This window comes from Nymphalis io, chromosome 26 (genome assembly GCF_905147045.1).
Source record: "Nymphalis io chromosome 26, ilAglIoxx1.1, whole genome shotgun sequence".
NCBI lineage: Eukaryota > Metazoa > Arthropoda > Insecta > Lepidoptera > Nymphalidae > Nymphalis > Nymphalis io.
In genome coordinates, this window is record NC_065913.1 from 6,749,780 (window position 1) to 6,771,124 (window position 21,345).

General features: G+C 32.1%; 1 protein-coding gene across 1 annotated transcript in view; it reads left to right on the forward strand.

The window, feature by feature from the left end:
- The window catches only part of LOC126778416 (pleckstrin homology-like domain family B member 2), a 106,471-nt gene continuing 85,126 nt past the window's right edge, over window positions 1-21,345 (forward strand). The window contains exon 1 of the mRNA XM_050501916.1: window positions 1-285. The gene's annotated coding sequence lies outside the window, so the exon portion shown is untranslated. The remainder of the gene's footprint in view (window positions 286-21,345) is intronic.

A 21,345-nucleotide genomic window follows, 5' to 3' on the forward strand; every position in this document is an offset into this window, starting at 1 on the left:
CATACAGCTAGTTGGGTGTCGTTCGTAGTTGTTTTGTTTACATTTCTTTGGCCGTATTTTATTTTCATTTCGGGTTATGTTTTTATAAGTTTTTAACAACAATATATTAAAAAAAATGTGTAGTGCTATGCTGTGATATTTACTTTAAACGGTGACATTGCTTCCCTTTTAAAGTAATCTTCGTTATGGTCCAATTGTCTTGTGATTATTTTGTTTTTTTATTTATATAATTTGCAACGTTGAACAAATTTAAGTGATTCTGTGTGATAAAATCTTCACATTACGGTGAGTTTATGTTATGTTTTTCATTTAAATATAAATAATATTTAACATTCGAGATCAGTATTTGTTACTTGAACCTTTTCGCCTTATTTGACTTTCATTGCAATTTTTTTTAACCTCTTATAGCTTGACCTCGATGTAAAGCAAAATCTCGTATGGAACAAATTTAAATTGTATTTATGAGTTGAACGAGTTTTAATTCGCGTATCAACTTACTTACTAGATTAGACGTTTTTGGTTTTTGTTTAGGTTTAATAATAATCGATAAGTATAAAATTAATCACATAGATAATTTACAAAACTTACTAGGCACTTTGGATTTATACACTTAATATGACATCATAAAAAAAAACTCGAACTTCTTTTAGACTTGAAAAGAACTCAAGAAGGAAATAAAAAAAAGATATGCTCTCTCCATTATAATTTATTACAAAGATTAACATTGCAAAAATAAGCCATTCACAAAACCTGTTTGGTATTCAAACCAGTACCTTACATTTGTTGTTCCTGAAACACAGAACTGCATTATTACCATAATTTGCATTTCAAATTCTATGAGTTTACTTAACCAAAACATTAACTTATGACGGTTGACTTTAGTAATTTTTTACTAAAAAACTACTATCAAAGTATAACTTAATCTATAAACAATCACAAATATGATGTAACTTTATGACACACATATTATTTTATATTGGTAATTTTTTAAAATATTAGTTATGTTAAAAAGATAAACCAAATGCTAATTTAAAAATAATCAAATACATTCCAGTAATATTATTTCAATATTACAACATTTCATTTCACATTTCAATATTAACATTGGAATGTTGTTCTGCAGAATAAAATAAACTTAAGATAACATCTTTGATAGTTTTTTATAATCATAATTGTAATTAATAAATTTGTAATATTAATACTATTGAATAAAACTTGTTTCACCAACATAGAATAAATACAAAAGGTAATTAATAATAATAATAATATCCTGGGACATATTTCACGCACGGCCATCTGATCCCAAATTAAGCTTATACAAAGCTTGTGCTATGGAAACCAGACAACTGATATATTACATATACTACTTTTCTTTTGTAAATACATACTTATATAGATAATTACATCCAGACTCAGGACAAACAGACATGTTCATGCACACAAATGTCTGTCCTGGGTGGGAAAGGCAAGTATCTACCAACTACGCCAACCAGCTCGTCTTATATATTGTTATAAAATATAATTGTATAGATAGTAATATTGGTTCAATCAATAATATTAGAACAGCAAAAGTCACTATCCATCTGCTATTATTTAGATTTTACATAACAACTAACCGGTTTTGACAAGCCGGTTGGCGTAGTTGGTAGAACACTTGCCTTTCACGCCGAAGGTTGTGGGTTCGATTCCCACCCAGGACAGACATCTGTGTACATGAACATGTCTGTTTTTCCTGAGTCTATGTGTAATTATCTATAAAAGTATGTATTTACAAAGTTTAAAAGTAGTATATGTAGTACATCAGTTGTCTGGTTTCCATAGTACAAGCTCTGCTTAGCTTGGGATCAGATGGCTGTGTGTGAAAAATGTCCCAGGATATTATTATTATTATTATTATTAACTAAATCTATTATGTATTAATATATGTGTAAATCTAAAACAAAGTTGCTAGTCAGAGCTAAGAATTTATAATTTTTAAATTTTAATTTTATCTACAAATTATTCACAAATGAGATAGATAATTATGAATTAAAACTATACTTGACATTTATCTTGTAACATAAAAAACATACTTTAATATCAATAAAATTATGTTAATAAAATTAAACAAAGGTCAATGTACCTAGAAATGGTAACAGGCATTAGAAGATGCATTAACAATCCACATTAACTTAATATTCTTCCCGTGTGTTAAACTGCTGTTTCGTAACTGGCTCAATGAAGTGTTAGGATTATAAACCGTTACAGTATTATTGGATTTAAACTTTTTTGCTGTATGTAAATAAATTTTATTTAGTTGTCATTGACATAAATAACAATATTATATTATTAATAAATGTAAATTTTATTAGTTTGTCACATTTATATAGCATTTATTACACTTATCTGGAAATGTCAAAAACACATTATGAACGTTAGATTGTCTGACATTAATAGTATGAATGTAAATGTATACAAACATATAATACCACAAATATACATAAATTAAGGCTTTCTGCACTTTTCCATAAATATTTTAACCATTCCAAAACTCATATCATTGTGTGCACTAAATGTGTCCGAAAAGAGAGATAAAGTTTTTTCTTTACATGCTTATATATATATTTGTGAGCAATAAAAAAGAATAAATTAAATGAGATCATGGAAATTTAGTCTTTGGAGATTTAATAAAGATATACTTAGAAATATAATGTTTTAAAACAAATAAATATTTCGAATTTAAAATTACATTTTCAAGAGTTGCTATACTTTTATTGTTTAATTGATGATACACGAGTAAGATAAACTTTAAATTAAAAAAAAAAACTTATTATATATATCAAAGCTGTGAACAGTTCACAGTATGCATTCTCAAATTAAACAAGTTTACATGTCGTATCACATGGTGCACTCAGAGTGTAATAAAAGCACTTGAGAATCATTACTTTAAACATGTGTGAAATTAGGACGAGTCGTTAATAGCCTAGTTGAATTCATTGCTCATATTTTGACCTATCCATAAATAAATTAAAACTATTATATGTGATGTACGAATAATTGTTTTTATTAAAACATTAACATAAGTAAATTCTTGATTTTGAATGTCGGACCATTATGAATTGTGGAGTAATTAAAAAATAAAAATCTTATGAATATTAATTAAATATTAGTTCGTATTTATAAATCCATTTTATTTCTTAGAGATAATTATTACATAAGTGAACACACATAAAAAGTCAAGTCGGTCAGTAGTGCTTTTGTGGATTCAAATCTTGCTATTTATTATTATATTTTAAGATTGGTATTATTGAATAGTTTTAATAACTCATTTCAAGATTTGTCAAGGTATTCGTTTTTTGTATTTCAATGTAAATGTGATAAAATTTTATTTCTTCCCCCATTAAAGAGGAAGTGAATTAATTGAATAGCTATAGTCTTCAGAATGGCAATGAAGATGCAATTATGTGAAGAATGATAAGTGGTATTTTTTCGCGTAATTAATAAGCGCTACAGTAATTAATGAATAAATAATTAACTGTTTTCATTGAGCAATCTATACATCATTTGTAGAAAAAGTTGTATCATTTGAGATTACATGTGATGTCATGCATTCAATTAACACAGCTTAACATCGAGTTTTATACAGAATTTATACGAGTAAAAGGCTAGTCTTATTTTTATTTGTAGTAAGGTGAAAATTTGATATTTTAAAGTAAATTTAGTACTGCTACCGAAATATCTGTTATGTAAAAAGTATTAAAAAATAGTCCAGATGTACTATGGAGGGGGGTTGCCAGGTCTTAAAATACAAAATATTAAATTCAGTACTATTAAAAAGGATTTTTTTAAGCTTTTTATTTTTTTTTAAATCTGAAGTACGTTTTCTTACCTGGACAATATTTTTGTCATATGACGATGTCACAAACTATATGACAGCAATGGCAATCCTTAGTACATATAATTCCAACATTTAAATGACATGTTGCCCTAGGCTGATGGAAGGTTGCCTCCATGTTATTAGTTGAATATTTTAATAATCGAAATCTTCATACAAGTTTTATTTTTCGACATGTTATGGACACATATTTTAGTTTTTAAATTTTGATATGTGCTTTACAAAAGATGCGACTACTAAAAAAATGTCTCCCAAGTTTTGCCGCCGTAGGCCAAGGCTTACTCAGCCTATAGGGAAATCGCCACTGATTATAAGTAAATTACCAGCCTTATAAACGTCGTTTAACACTAACGGCCTTATAAACGTTACGTAACAATGCTGTCTTCTTCTTTCGAATGTCAAATCAATAATGACAGAAAGGGAGACCGTAACACCGTAACCGTAACAGCCTGTCAATGTCCCACTGCTGGGCTAAAGGCCTCCTCTCGACTTTTTGAGGAGAGGGTTTGGAGCTTATTCTCCAATGCATGTTAGTGGAATACACATGTGGCATAATTTCAGTGATTAGACACATGCAGGTTGAATCACAAATTAAGCACATGAAAATTCCGTGGTGCTTGCCCGGGTTTGAACCCACGATCATCGGTTAAGATTCACGCGTTCTTACCACGGGGCCATCTCGGCTCTTCATGTAAGGGAGAAGTTCAACACTGAACTTATCAGTCGATAAGCAACATTTATAAGTGCTGCCCTACTTGAATGAAGAAAATTTTCAATTTAAATAGTCTAGCAGTCATATGTGTTGCTGTAGCTTTACAGATTATTCGTCCGCAGTGCGATGTTTGCGCATTTGTGTTCGAGGCTTTATAATAATATAGTATTAATGGTTATTTTCGTCGCAACCGCCGGATGTTATATCTAGACAGACAGATGTAGCGTTTCAAAGATATAAAATGAAGAGACGATTGTTTATCTAAACATCTTAAGGGATAGAAAAATAATGTCTAGTGTTAATGTACACCTAGATGTGGATTTATAATCCAGTGTGTGTGTACCCATTTAATGACATTCATCCACCCAAAAGATCATGGAAATGGAAGAATACCAATGTGCGTTTCTAATAATAATTAATAAGATTCTCTTATACTAAAAAATACGACACGAGTATGTTTTTTTTTAAATAAAATAATTCTCGTGAATTACATTTATGATGAAATTTATTCCATTCCAAATACACGTGAGCGACAAGCTACTGTGAAATAATTTAATGCAACAGGCAAAGGATCGAACTTATTCTGCTTTATAAGTTTAGTCAACACGTTTTTATTTTTAATAATATCCCTTCGAAACAAACAACTAGAACCTTCTTCTATTAGTGACTGGAACTGTATGTAATGTACATAACGTGAGATCTAAGATGTTATATGCTTGTAATTTCCAATTACCATTCAAATTAGATCACAGTTAAATATGGTAGAACAAATGGTGGGTTCCAAAACAATTGCACTTTTTAGGTGAATGATAAGTGAGTCAGTATAATTACAAGTTCAAGAGTTATAACGATTTTGGTAATTGGGTTGCGTATTGCCAATATAATATTTAACTGATTCTCCCTATAATGTTATCACATAATACATTTCGTTCGTTTATGTATATATATTTATAAATAACTTTAAAGCAAAACAAAATTAAACTAAACTAAAAAGTAAATAAATAATATAATATTTGCAATAAACAAAAAAAAAACTTTTAACTGGTTCAGATTACCAACACTCAAATACGTGTCTTAATCAGAACTTATATGTGACAAATTAACAATTGTTAGCTCTGTATTTGGCAATCCAAAGCCATGAAACACTTGACGATTCAAGATTCGGTACAAATCTATTTGAATTAAAATAATTATGAATGCATAGAATGAAACTGCTGAATGGATAAGACTTCGATAAAAAATATTTCGAAAATGGAAGTGAAACGTGATTCATGGATTTCTGTACTCTGTGGTTTAATCCCTTTAATTAATTTGACTTTCTAACGCCTACTGTCTATTGATTCAGTAATTATTCCGTGTAAACGATTTGATATAGTCTTTATGTTGTGGAAGTTAAAGACGAGAATCCCATACAATTTAAATAGTAAGTGTTTTATTGAGCGAATCGATGAGGGTAAGTGCATTCGGCGAAGCAATTATATGATATCATTGGACGATTCGCTCTGTAATAGATAGCTTATATGCCACTTAAGTGTTTATTGGTTTAATGGAACCAGCTGCGAGTGTCCAATTGTGTGGTCTTTGCTTTATTAGTATTTGCCATGTGATTTATTTAAAAAAAAGTGACAAGTGAATAATTAAGTTATATTTGAACATCCACGTATCATCGGAAGTGATAACGGATAGATTCTTTAATCTGTTTTTACCATACTTGTAATGATTTCAACTGGTTACATGTTTGTGATATTTATTTAGAAGATTAAGCAACAGTCATAGAATTCCACAGAAGAAACAAGTCTAAAACCAATCTTAAAAATCTAAAAAAAATATTATTTCAATATACTCCTACAAGTACTTTTGATCCGACCATCTTAACCACCGATTAAGAAGTAGATTTTATTAAAACATACTTAATTGGTGAAAAACCAGCATTTTCAAAAATAAAAATAATTCAGGAATAGAGAAACACTGTTGAATTGAGCCAATTACTTAACTCGCTAAGACAATCAGAAGGCATTACTAATCGCCTAAAGAACCCAAACACCACATACAACCATTTACCCTTTTAGTGATATAACATTAAGTCGTAAACATGATCCAAAAAATTGGGTCGCCTGAAATAGTTTCCGGAACTTTGGAGTCATCTTCCGTAATATCCCCGAATTATAAGATGCGTCGTGTGCCAAATCGTATGTATCCGTTTTATTTCGTGATCTTTATAGCGGTTTTCCTGAATGAAGCTCGTTGTTCAATTTGTATTTTTGATCTTGGAGGAGAAATATATCCGGGATAAATGGAATTCAATTTCGAAATTTTGGAGAAATTTCACGACATTAAACGATTTTTTCTTTTGATTCACTATATCATAAGAATGTCATATTTCTATATACATAAATAGGTTCGTTACTTTTTTTATAAATGTATGAAAAATATGCGTTTAACAATAATTATAAACAAACAATATGTTACTTTTACCTTACTTAAAAAAATAGTTGCTTTTCGACTGCTTAGTTAAACGCTGATTTCGTTCGTTCTGTCATTATTGATTTTACATTCGAAAGAAGAAGACACAGCATTGTTTAACTAATCACTCGCTAAACATCGTTTATAAATAAGGCCGTTATTTATTATATCGATATCTAGCCTTCTGCCACAAAAGTTATATTTATAAAAACCACTTACCACGAACAACTAGGTATTAAATGATAAGTTTGTAAGAAAAAACGCGGAAAACTCTGTAAAAGAATAGGCACATAACTGTTTGGTTTTTATGACTTAACAGTTAGTATTTTCTGGGTTATTTTAATATAATATTGCCTTATTCCCACCTTAGATATCTTACAGTATATTCGTCTAGAAATAATAACAAAATCGTACCAAGTTACCGCTAAAATTGACAATCTCGAAGCGACTTTCAGAATTACGAATTTCAAGCGTGAACCCTTTGTTCAAATGGACGCTGAGAAAATCGTTTCGAATCATTCGCCTCGGTCTATCACAATGGTCGTCGACAAAATATGTATACAGTTGCAGGTCATTTATGTTTTTTTTCCAAATTATCATTCGGTTCATTCATTCAAATGATTACCCTTTACAACGGATTGTTGTCTCCAAATGGGATAACGCAGACTGATAGATGTTTTTGACAGTTAGTCTTACAAATGGTAACCCAAATTGTTTTGCATGACGTTTTTAATGGACTTTAACCCAGGACATCGGATTAATAAGCTAGCCACGAGGCAGATCAGAAATTGACATTCATAGAACATAAACTAAATAACTTTAGACAATGATCGGATGATGTTCTATGTTGGTTTATTTTAATTAATTTTATTATAATAATGTCCTGGGACTTCTGATCTCAAACCAAGCAGTTTTGTAAATACATACTTATATAGGGTGGGAATTGAACCCACAACCTTCGGCGTGAAAGGCAAGTATGTACCAACCACGCCAACAGGCCCGTCAAATTTGAACGTTATCATTGAACATAACAAGGCTTTCCATCCTCTCTTACTTCGAATCTGACGAAAGCATTGTTGGCATTAAAGAAACTCGGTGGGTTTTAACATATCATGGTTCATTAATATATACAACGAATCTCATGACGATTTAAGATAATATTTTTTTTAATTTAAGAATAAAAATGGGAACCCCCTTAGTTTTCAGTGTACCGTTATTTGAACAAGATTAAAATTGTTAAGATAATAGAGGACGAAACAATGCTAGTCTAATTTCGTGTCGGGCCTCGCTTCGCAATTAATATTGTTAGTTTATTCACTGAGCTAATTATTTTCATCATCATATTTTTCAATGGGCATGAGAAAAATTAATTAAGTGAATAAGCTAGAAATACGGATTGTGATCTTGAATGCAGTGTTTTATTTGGTAAGGAAAAAATTAATAGGTTGTAATTGTTACTATTTCTTAAATGTATTTAATTATTTTTTGCCACTTCCTAAGAATGGCTGAATCTAAAAATATATTTTCTTAATAAACCATTGTTTATTTTTTATATATATATATGTTGATCAAAAGCAAAATATACAATGGTTTATTAAGAAAATATATATATATATATATATATATATATATTGTATTATATATAGCTTGTGCGAATAAACATCATTTGACGATTGGGAATCTTTGTTACGCCACGATGGTTTGAAAGAAGCAGTAGCAGTAGTAGTAGCATACGCTGACCAATACACCATTAATAGAGATACACATAGCAGACATTCCACTCATCTGTATTCGCACTGTAAAAATAAAACGAATCTGTATATTGTTATATTCGCAATTTGAACTAATTCAATCTTAATGGTATCACATCTCGCGGTTGTAGCGTAATCTTCTATGCGTGCTAATAACTCGTCTGTTCTGCGGTCTGGCTACTGTTAATATGATGTCATTGTTTATTACGTTCAAGTTTGTTATAATATTATAAACAACGTTGATAAGCTGTTTCGTAAGACTAGGTACTACTCTGTATATTTGTTTAGTGTCGTAAAAATGTTCACAACATTTATTTGAGGAAGGCCTTCGCTAAGACCTCCGTACTGTGAAAAATATAGTCTATTTTTTTACGTAGCCTTTTGTCGTCAACTACAGGTTTCAAGATGATACATATATTTTGCTAGTAATTTACACACTGGTTCATCATATAAATTAGAACATAGCAAAACAAAGTATTTAGTTTGGCGGTAGGTTAATGTTATGAGTTACTTTGCACAATTTATACCACGGATAGGTTTGTAACGCCTTAATAAGCATAAATAGGTGTACATGTTAAAAATTTTAGAATTTGTTATTAGATATATATTTTTTTTAAAGAAAATAGACAATTTTATAATCATCGTATATTTAAGTCGTGAAAGCAAAATAAACAAATTTATTTTTACGTTATTGATTCTATACAGAAAGTAGATACATTAATGAGCGTAACAAAAACTTTAAAGTAATTGCCACACCAATCGATCGATGGTCGATCGATTGATAAATTTGGTGTAGTAACTTTGGTAGATCGACAAATACTGGTCGATAAAACCTCCATTAGTATTGCTAGAAATGTATTACCGATTTGTTATATAACATAAGGGATTGTTCCATTCTACCACCGAACGATGATCGATCGTTTAGTGTGATTAAAACCTTACGTTGAGAAGTATTTTTCTAAAACCCATTTCAAATAAAATCGTTCACGGTTGTCGTGAATAAAATTTAACGTTCAATTTACTAGTGTTTTTTTTACAATTCACTAGAAATATATTGAGGTCGATAGTCATACCTATTATAGGATGTTAGATGTACAATGGCGATCTAAATGAGGATTTTTATAAGATTTTATTTAACTTCATCTGTTGAGTATGTGTGTCAAAGCTTGCAACTGGAATGACTGGAATGACTGGAATGGACGCTCTTGAACAGAGCATTTTGTTCAAGAGTGTCCTGTGCTCTTTTTTCTATCTTTCAGTAATCTTTTGAAGCCTTTTCTTCCTTATCGATTACCACGACATGATCTTCTTCCGACACTAGTTTTGTAACTCTTCGAGATTTGTTATTATTGCGTCTAATTCATCAATTTAAATTCAGACTCTAAAATATGAATCATTGCTCTTTCCATAGCACAATAACACATTCTTTTTCTTCTTCGTCGTGACAATCTTGTCAGAGCGGTCGTGGTCGCCATGAAGTATTATGAATTGTTCGGCACAATGTTATTCGCCTCACGAGCCTTCGCCATATTTTTTTTTTTTTATAGAATAGGAAGGTGGACGAGCATATGGGCCACCTGATGATAAGTGGTCACCAAACGCCCTTAGACATTGGCATTGTAAGAAATGTCAACCATCGCTTACATAGCCAATGCGCCACCAACCTTGGGAACTAAGATTTTATGTCCCTTGTTCCTGTAATTACACTGGCTCACTCATCCTTCAAACCGGAACACTACAATAACAAGTACTGCTGTTTTGCGGTAGAATATCTGATGAGTGGTTGGTACCTACCCAGACGAGCTTGCACAAAGCTCTACCACCAGTAGATGTATATGTCCCTGTTAGTGGTGAGCCTGGTGCATTCATGCAAAGGACCGCCAACAGTTTTTTTATTTTGACGGACCATCGCATGGGCCTTCCACGTGGTCTGGTGCCATCCGACTTGCCTTGAATGACAAGGCGCTCTATGGAGTTACTTCCTTGCCGGGAGACGTGTCCAAAAAAAGTTAGTATGCGCTTTCGAACCAGCGCCGAAAGACAATAACACATTAGGTACCAATATTATCATTGAAAATAGCTTCTTGAAAAGTATAATCATTCAACTTTGCTCTTATAATGTTGTATCTTAATCTTAAATTCAATAGGGTCAATCTGTGCATCATAGTTAATGTTATTTTCGTTTCAAACAATTGAGTTCGCCCTCATTCTCGTTTATCTATCGTTAATGCACTGAGAACAGGTAATTCGATGGAAGTTGTATGCGAATGATTATTACGCTCTGTTTAATTCACACGAACCGGTTAGATCTGGTTTGAAACAGTAAGGGTATGCGTTATGGTATTTGACTTATGGCAGACAGAACATGTCTGGTCTTCGCTGTGATTTCCCATCTCTCTGGTATAGAAATGATTTATTATGTTGTTTTACACAAGCAAACATTGAAAGTTAACTAAAAGAGTATATACTATCAACTTTTTTTTTGAAATTGTTTATATATTTGTAATCGCTGCGCGATTATGAGAATAGATGAATTGCTACTGACAATGAAATATGACAATATTGCCGAAAGGTAAGGAACTACAGTTTAAAAATATATACGTACACCTGTTTTTTCTCCCATTGAGTAAAGAAACGTAAATCATGTTAAGAATGCTCTTTTACAAATCATTGAAAGATTGAAATCAATAAAAAATATGCAAATTGTACAAAATCAGTTTTTCATACGAACGTAACAAAGGATATAGTATACGTGCCACACACACGAGAGGGAGTAGAAAGTGGTGGCCGGGAAGGGGTAAGATGTCATAAAATGAATGAATGAATGAATGAGCGTCGTGCCGTTCGCCGTAACGGAATGCGAATCAGGCTCGCCCCCATTCAATCTTTCTATACATATTGTGAATGCTTATGTCACTTCCAAAAACAAAGTTTGTTCTGTATTCCAGAATCTAGGCATTCAATGACTTGTAAGTGACTAATCTTTTAATAATTTTATCAGCATTATACGATAATAATTCTTGTTTGTTTACGTATAAATACTATTTTCGCGTATATTTAAAAATTTATTTTCATTTCGAGTTAATAATAGCTGTGTACAGTTTGATAACTTAGTTGTAGACTGTAGTTAAGGTATATTAACGTATCTAGGTGATACCCGTCAGCTTCGTTGGCCTTCAAATAAAAATATTTAGAATTTATGTATAACAAAAATCTTAAAAGTATAAATTAGAATCAGTGATATTGTGCATTTCAGCATGTTTCCTGTTTATAAACTTTATATTAAAATTTGCTCATTTAAATACCACACGTAACAAAAGTACACAATTTGATTATTTTTAAAAATGTTTGCGGTCTCATGGCTTTCAGATAACCAAATCAAAGATTTTATAATGAATCTGAGCACTGATGAAGCTAAAGACTTACATGCCAATACACACACACACATACACAAATATAACACATAAACACAATGTTTATTTAAAAAAAAATCTTATTATTATTCTTGTTTGATTACGAGTCGAGATGGTCCAGTGGTCAGATCACGTGATCTTGAAAAACATTTTTTAATAAGTAGTCTCAATATTTTTTTATATCATAAAGTACATGAATCGACACAAGTGCCTATGTTTAGGGAAAATCAATTCTTTTTCGAAGCAGCACGGTTCAAAATTTAATGTACTTTACGATTCAAGTTGTCTGTAAGGATGGAAGAAACAAGTTCCGACTAACTATAAGACTTATCTTTTATTGCGATAAAAAAGATGACGTCACGACCTTCGCAGAAAATATGTCCATTATATTCCAATATAACTTTTTATATACCATGTATAATGTCACGATGGCCCAGTGGTTAGATCATGCAAATCTCAACGGTTTAGTATTTTGTTATCTTTTTTTTATAAAATAGGTACTTAAATGGTCGGGCACCTTATGGTAAATGGTCACCACCGCCCATGGACATTGACGCTGTATATTAACCGCTCCTTATATCGCCAATGCGCCACCGGCTTTAGAAACTAAGATGTTATGTCCCTTGTGTCTATAATTACACTGGCTCACTCACCCTTCAAACCGGAAAACAAGAATGTTAATTATGTTTAAAACACTGTTTTGCGGTAGAATATCCGATGAGAGGGTGGTACCTACTCAGACGGCCTGCCAAAAAGTAAATAATAATAGCCAATATGACATAAATGTAAAGTCATCATTCCAATAGATTTGCATATATAATATTATACAATAATATTGCAGAGTACATAAACAAAATTTATGATCTAACTTTAACGGTATGCGTCTGTGTTCCTAGAAGGTGATATATAAATAAACTCCATGTATCAATATCTCGAATTGATTCTTAGAAACGTCTGTATGCGATCGATAGTATATTGTACCTACTTATATACTATGTATGTACTAAATATACTATATCGCCTGAGCTTGCGTTTTGTCATATATTCATGTGAATAAAATAACTTAACTAAAATTTTAATCCTTAATTAATAAGGCATCATGTCTCCAGGCGCATTGATGGCCGATGGAGCCGACACGTGTTAGAGTGGAGACCACGCTTAGGCAAACGTAGTATAGGACGCCCTGTGACAAGATGGGCCGATGATTTAAAAAAGGTGGCAGGTTCGGGATGGATGCGGACTGCCCAAGATCGGGATGGTTGGCGTTCTATGGGGGAGGCTTTCGTCCAGCAGTGGACGGCAAAAGGCTGGAAAAAAAATAAGGCATATTACTTAACACAAGATTTATATTCTTATAGATAATAAAACACCTTGGAGTTAGTATTTGTTTACGTTAAATAAATTTTTAATTGTAATTCATTACCATCGTTATTGATATTATAAATGCGAAAGAAAGTTTATTAGTTTGCTTGTTACATTTACACGTCTAAACTACCAAAACGATTAGTATTAAATTTTACATGAACGTTGTTAAGGGACATTGAGATAAGGTACGTGACACCCGCACCCCATAAACGCGGGCGGAGTTTATACACTAATATAATTTGAGTTTGATTTTCATAATAATAAAATCAAAGTCAAAATATATTAGTATATAAACTAAAACTACTCACTTTGATTAATAAAATAACAACTTATATATTATTGTAATTATTATATTGTTGTAATTAAGTTTTAGTTTTAATCTTTTTTTTTTTATAAAATGGAAGGTGGACGAGCATATGGGTTACCTGAAGGTAAGTGGTCACCAACGCCCATAGACATTGGCATTGTAAGAAATGTTAACCATCGCTTACGTCACCAATGCGCCACCAACCTTGGGAACAAAGATGTTATATCCCTTGTGCCTGTAATTACACTGGCTCACTCACCCTTCACATCGAAACACAACAATACCAAGTAGTGCTGTTTTGCGGTAGAATATCTGACGAGTGTGTGGTACCTACCCAGACGAGCTTGCACAAAGCTCTACCACCAGTAAATTTATCTATATTTAATGTTACATGAAATCGCCGTAGTTACTTTTTTCTTTTTATGTATAATTACAAGCGGTGTTTACCTATAATTAGTTGTTACGCTATTCAAAATATATATACATATATATATTTTTTAAACGTATTAATTGTTGATAAACCTTAATAAATAAATAAAATAATTTAATTTAATGTAAATTAGTATTCAATATAAAGTATATTATAATTGCAAAGAAGCTGCGCTGACGTTATTGCTTGTATATATACTTTTATATTAAAATCATAAAAAGAAAAGATTTAAGTTTTTTTATGTTTGTGTAAAATGGATAAACTCAAAATATACTTAACATTGTCAGTGAGTAAGATAGGTTTTGTTTTATTTTAAAAAAATCAGTTAATCCATATGAATATTGTAATAATGAAAACGGCCGAAGGCAGCCTAGTGGGCTGTACATAATAAATATTGTAATTCTCATAAACCGATGATTTCGTTTAGTTTTCTCATTTATTCATCTCAATATAAAACGTGACACACCGGTTTGTATAATGTAAAGATGATGTGATGTATTTCATTAGAAATTTTACAAAAGAGTATTGTAATCCCACATTTAAGTAAAACTAGTTCGAATCGATAAGGTTTTGTTTTGTTTTATATTATTTTACTATGATGTTCACGAAATAATAATAATAATACGTATTATATTTTACACATATTTACCAGGTCTGGTCTTGTGGCTTGATATAAGGCCACAGATCCCGAGGTCCTGGGTTCGAATCCCAGGTTGGATCGATAAAATGTTATTAAGTTTTTCTGTTGAAGATTCTCAGTAGCAGCCCGGAGTCTGGAAGTGTGTACATTTCCGTGTCTCGGGTGCCAACCACCAGTAAGGGTGAAAAAATAGGGGATTACATTTTTATGGGCTCGAATTTTACTTGAATACGGTTTTGTTTTTTAAATAGATAAATATATTATAAGAATATGCCAACAAAACTAGGATAATGACGAAAATACTGTGACTTAATTGTTCTAGCAGGCATTACACAAAATTAATTATTATGACCCTGAGAATTTTTCATGAAATGCAAGTTCATACTTATCGTATTATTTTTAATTACATTCGCATTATCTGAAATTCGATTTTGTAATCTTGGCTTTTAATTTTGGAAGGAATTCTGTGATTCTTCAGAAACAAGACAAGGTATAAATTTTCATGAAATGTCCTTCCGTTTATTATCATTATAAATTTTCCTAGTAATATATTTGAGAATATCAAACATTATTTTGCAATAGTATCTAGGCAAAACAAACTAGCCCACCCATGCTTATCTGTCTCGGCTTATCACCAGCATCCTATGTCGCTGATAACGGTAATTTGAATCTTAGTAGACTTCAGGTGTGGCCTTAAGATGATGACATTAAGTGTGTCAATCGGATTGATAAGTAAATTCTCTATCCGATATATATTTATAATTATATTATTTGTATTTTACATACAAAATTTCAAGTATTGCTTGTTAAGTTTGTCTTAAAGTTATTAAAAGTATCGCCTATCAGTTTCGGTCAAAACTCTCATGGCGGCCAGTCTCATCGCAGGAATATATTCTTAGAGTTATGTCATACTAATATTTTTCTACAAGCCAATTAATTATTTACCATATTATAGTTATATAGGAAATAAAGTAATAAATTAATTATTTACCATATCACTAAGTGTAGGGACACATGGTTCACGATTCGAGCGCGCAGCTCGTACTGCGCGATATCTAAATAAGAACTGATAACGATTAGTAACATCTCTGCTACGTGGTTATTCACAATTATATCTTTATATGACGTCATTTTAGCCCTTATAATCATTAAAAAAACAATAATATTTCGACTTATTTATTTGCGCTGCTGCGCAGATTATAGTGCACTAATGTACGAACAAATTACAGGTGCACTCTTTATGCCCTCACTCTCATCGATGGGATGGTAAATCAACCCAGAAAAAGCTGCTATTGTAAATATTTCCAAATCATTTTTTTTTATTGATTTAATTTGGCCCGACCGGTCGGTCTTTGAATCCAGGACCTCGCGTCTGGGCCAGAAAAAAAGCTAATCACTAAAACTACGACGCAGTCAATAAAGCATGGATAGTATGTGTTACATAAAATTTATAGTTATATACAATTATGTTCATACATTATTTTAACAAAGCAGAAGAGGCCTTCGTCCAACGGTGTGTCCAACAAATACGGATAAAAATTATGGTTCGTAAGAATTACGAGTAAGAAAAGAAAGTAGTTAATATCTAGTTATACCCAGTTATCAAGGCCTTTTATGTAATTATACAGCTATACAGTAAATTCACCCATTCGCCCGCCGCCCATTATTGTTAAAGAACGCATGTATAATGTTTAAATTGTCTAAATTACTCATGTTGCTATTGTCGATTTCCAATATACCTACTTATGTATAGTCCATATAATAGGATGTAGCGTCAGCCTAAGCAATAGCTTTTTAATTTGACGGGCCGGTTGGAGTGGTTGGTAGATACTTGCCTTTAACGCCGAAGGTTTTGGGTTCGATTCCCACCCAGGACAGACATTTGTGTGCATGAACATGTCTGTTTGTCCTGAATCTGAGTGTAATTATCTATATAAGTATGTATTTACAAAAGAAAAGTAGTATATGTAGTATATCAGTTGTCTGGTTTCCATAGCACAAGCTTTGTACAAGCTTAATTTGGGATCAGATGGCTTTGTGTGAAAAAAAGTCCCAGGATATTATATTATAATTTATTTGGAAATATATAGATCCCATCAAATAAATAAATGCAAGTCTCGTAACGCAGTCCTTCCATCGTAAAAACTTCTGATATGTAATGTTAAACCAAGTCAGTTATTTTTATTAGTATCCATGGAAGCTGCTTCAACAACATTGTCATAAATTGTTTCCTAATTAGTTACTTACCAACATTTATAGTGACCGTGTCATATATAAGACATATTATATTTCTATTAAAAATACTTGATAGTCGATGTTGATAATCTACAATTTATAATAGATGAATCTTGTTTAAAAGTCAAAAATTTATAAATTCTATAATAATACTATCCTTTTTTCACATTATTCACACGCGGCTATCTGATTCTAAATTAAGCAAAGTTGGCGTGGTTGGTAAATACTTGCCTTTCACGCCGAAGGCTGTGGGTTCGAATCCCACCCAGGACAGACATTTGAGACATGAACATGTCTGTTTGTCCCGAGTTTGGGTGTAATTATCTATATAAGTATGTATTTACAAAAGAAAAGTAGTATATGTAGTATATCAGTTGTCTGTTTTTCATAGTACAAGCTCTGCTTAATTTGGGATCAGATGGCCGTGTGTGAATTATGTCCCAGAATGTTATCATTATACTATCTAAAGATTCGATAAAGTAGCACTACTGTATAATTAGTTATATACGCTTTTTTAATTACATCATATTTTTTAATATACAGTGCACCAAGTTCTTTTTTGGAAAATGTAACAGTAACGGTTACAGCTTGTTAATGTCCCACTGCTGAGCTAAGAACTCCTCTCCCTTTTTGAGGAGAAGGTTTGGAGCTTATTCCACCACGCTGCTCCAATGCGGGTTGGTAGAATAAACATGTGGCAGAATTTCAATGAAATTAGACACATGCAGGTTTCCTCACGACGTTTTCCTTCACCCTCAAACACGAGATGAATTATAAACACAAATTAAGCACATGAAAATTCAGTGATGCTTTCCCGGGTTTGAACCCACGATCATCGGTTAAAATTCACGCGTTCTAACCACTAGGCCATTTGGGAAATGTGTTTAATTTAATCCCGCGAACAGTTGTTAAATCGCGCATGTGTTGCAATCACACTTTAAAACGATACTACAATGATTTTCTAATTGCTTTAGTTGTCACAGTTCACTAACTCGTTAGGATAAACGGTAACGATGATAATTCACTCGTTCACTTTCAACAAAATTTATCGAAGGTATATGGAAAGGGACGTGTAGTCCGAACCGATGCGTTGCGAGTCAGGTTGAAGAAGAACGTTTTCGTATCGAGGTTTTAGGATTGTGGATTGACAGGAGTGACATTTATAGTTTTTTTTTTTTATAGAATAGGAAGGTGGACGAGCATTTGGTAAGTATGACCTGATGGTAAGTGGTCACCAAACGCCCTTAGACATTGGCATTGTAAGAAATGTCAACCATCGCTTATAGCCAATGCGCCACCAACCTTGGGAACTAAGATTTTATGTCCCTTGTGCTTGTAATTACACTGGCTCATTCACCCTTCAAACCGGAACACAACAATATCAAGTATTGCTGTTTTGCGGTAGAATATCTGATGTGTGGGTGGTACCTACACAGACGAGCTTGCACAAAGCCCTACTACCAGAATGCGTTCACGACTTACTATCCATTTTTTTAATTAGAACCACTAACAGAATTATACGTATTATTATGTGCAATGATGTTAAGTTATAAGTGCTAAATACTTACAATATACATTGAAGACAAAGTAAATAGTATATATAAGTATATATATGAACAAGCAAAACATATATATGTTGATTATTTATCGTCTTCGTCATTTAACTTGGACCGTTCAAAGGTTTGAGTGACTCGACAATTTTCTACAATTGTTCAAACGGCCATGTTACAGCGTTTTTTGTTAATATCTGTCATTAAAATAGAAAATAAAGGGTAGTGTAAATAACAGTTCGTTATATATTTATTATTGTTATATAAGTGTTGCTGCGTGCGGTTTCACCCGCGATGAACGTCAATCAATGAGCGGGCCATGTAACGCAAAAAATATAACCTATTTGTTTAAAATAGCTAGGCTGAATGTGAGCAGCCCCCATAGAAATATTACCTATCCCTTACATCGCCAATGCACCACCAACCTTGGGAACTAAGATGTTGTCTTCAAATCGGAACACAACGAAGCTTAGATGTGGTATCCAGGTACCCAGATGGGCACAAAGCCGTACCACCTAGTCAATTTATTGACCTCCTATATTTATGTCATCCTAACTTAGTCATTACTATTTATAATCGAAAGATACTTTATTTCAGTAATCAAGTAATTATGAAAAGAAATTTTACATTATAAACTAAATAAATTAAATTTAAAGTAACCAGGCATTTAAAAAAAAAACGAAGTACGTAATCCAAGAATGTGTGCTATCTTTTCAACTTGAATTAAATATTTATATAAAATTTGTTCTCACCGTGAAAGTTTTATGAGGAGGCGTTTTCTTGTGAATTGTGAAATTAAATTATTTGTGAAATAAAAAAAAATGGTTTCGTGATTTTAAATGATATAAATTATGTTGTTATGTGTAGTCTGATAGTATTCCTAAAGTTACAGTTTGTATTTGTTCCATTGCTAGTCAAAGGCTCTCATTTTGAAGAAGGTTTGGAGCATATTTCACCACGCTGCTCCAATGCGGTTTCGTATTCACACGTGGCAGATTTTCATCCGACACATACAGGTTTCCTTACGATGTTTATCTTCAACGTCGAGTTCGAGAATGACGTTCCTTGAAACAAGGTTTTAATCCTCAATCTTCAACCTTCAGTGAGATTCATGTGCAGTAAGCCGTCTTGGGTCGTCTAGATATTTATTCCAATATACGTGACACCTATGTAACGGGTGCGTTCACCGAACAAATGCAATTTAATTTAGGTGTCATTTTTTTTTAATTGAACAGTAATAAAAGTCATGTTCACTAGCATCGATTCGTTGGAATTGCAAAATTTTACCAACTTATTAAAAATATTTTTATCGTCCATCATAATTGCCACTTTACATACATATTTATGTTATTTATTACGCAATATAGCAAATATGTGGGTGTCGTTAGCTTTCTAATATATCGTAACGAATTATCCATTTTTGTTTTAAAATTATCATCGAAATAAAAAGTTTAATCCGAATAAGGTTTTATGTAAGAATCATATTTTGTTTTTTTTTTTTTATTGAATTGGCGATTTTTCGTTTAGTATTGGTTATAGAATAGAAGAGAAAAAGTTTATTGCATTCAAGATCTATCTATCTATCTACATATGTGCCAATAACCCCCAGAAGAGTCGCCATACTGGTGGTAGGGCTTTGTGCAAGCTCGTCTGGGTAGGTACCACCCACTCATCAGATATTCTACCGCAAAACAGCAATACTTGATATTGTTGCGTTCCGGTTTGAAGGGTGAGTGAGCCAGTGTAATTACAGGCACAAGGGACATAAAATCTTAGTTCCCAAGGTTGGTGGCGCATTGGCTATAAGCGATGGTTGACATTTCTTACAATGCCAATGTCTAAGGGCGTTTGGTGATCACTTACCATCAGGTGGCCCATATGCTCGTCCACCTTCCTATTCTATAAAAAAAAAAAATACTGGAACAAATGACCTGGAATTTTGTGTCACCATCTCCCGGTGTATTGATTATTACATACATGATACATGTATGTAAATATATAGTATCGTTAATTTAAAGATATGTTATATTGTCTGCTAAATAATATATTTATAAATTGTAATTTTTAATTTATTAATAATATTAATATTCTTTCGATAATTAAAACACTCTGCGAGGCCAAATCCGCTCTATATACTAAAAGCAGTTAACTTTCCAAGTTGGATACGTAATTTGTATATAAAAATCTCGCAATACATATTAATAATTTCTTCGAATTGTTTGCTATTTTAAATAACAAACGTTTAACTAATGTTTTTCACACAAGATTACGGTTACGAAGGAATATAGGGTTACTGGTACGATTCCGTATATTGGTATTTGGTACACGCGATTTTATTCGCTACTACATCGATTTAACGACTAATTTCCTGTGATTTTGAAAATGTTTGTTGTGTTTTAGCTCACTGTCCTATTTTTTTTTTAATCTGCGGTATTTCTGTCTAACTAATTAAAAGTTAGATAGAATCGGATTCAGGATGATGAAATGTAAACAAGTTTGACCGAATTGCCTAGTGGTTGGAACATATGTATTAACTAAAGGTCACGTGTTCAAATCCAGGCAAGGCGAAATATACTTAATTGAACTGCACCGTTCTAGATTAGAA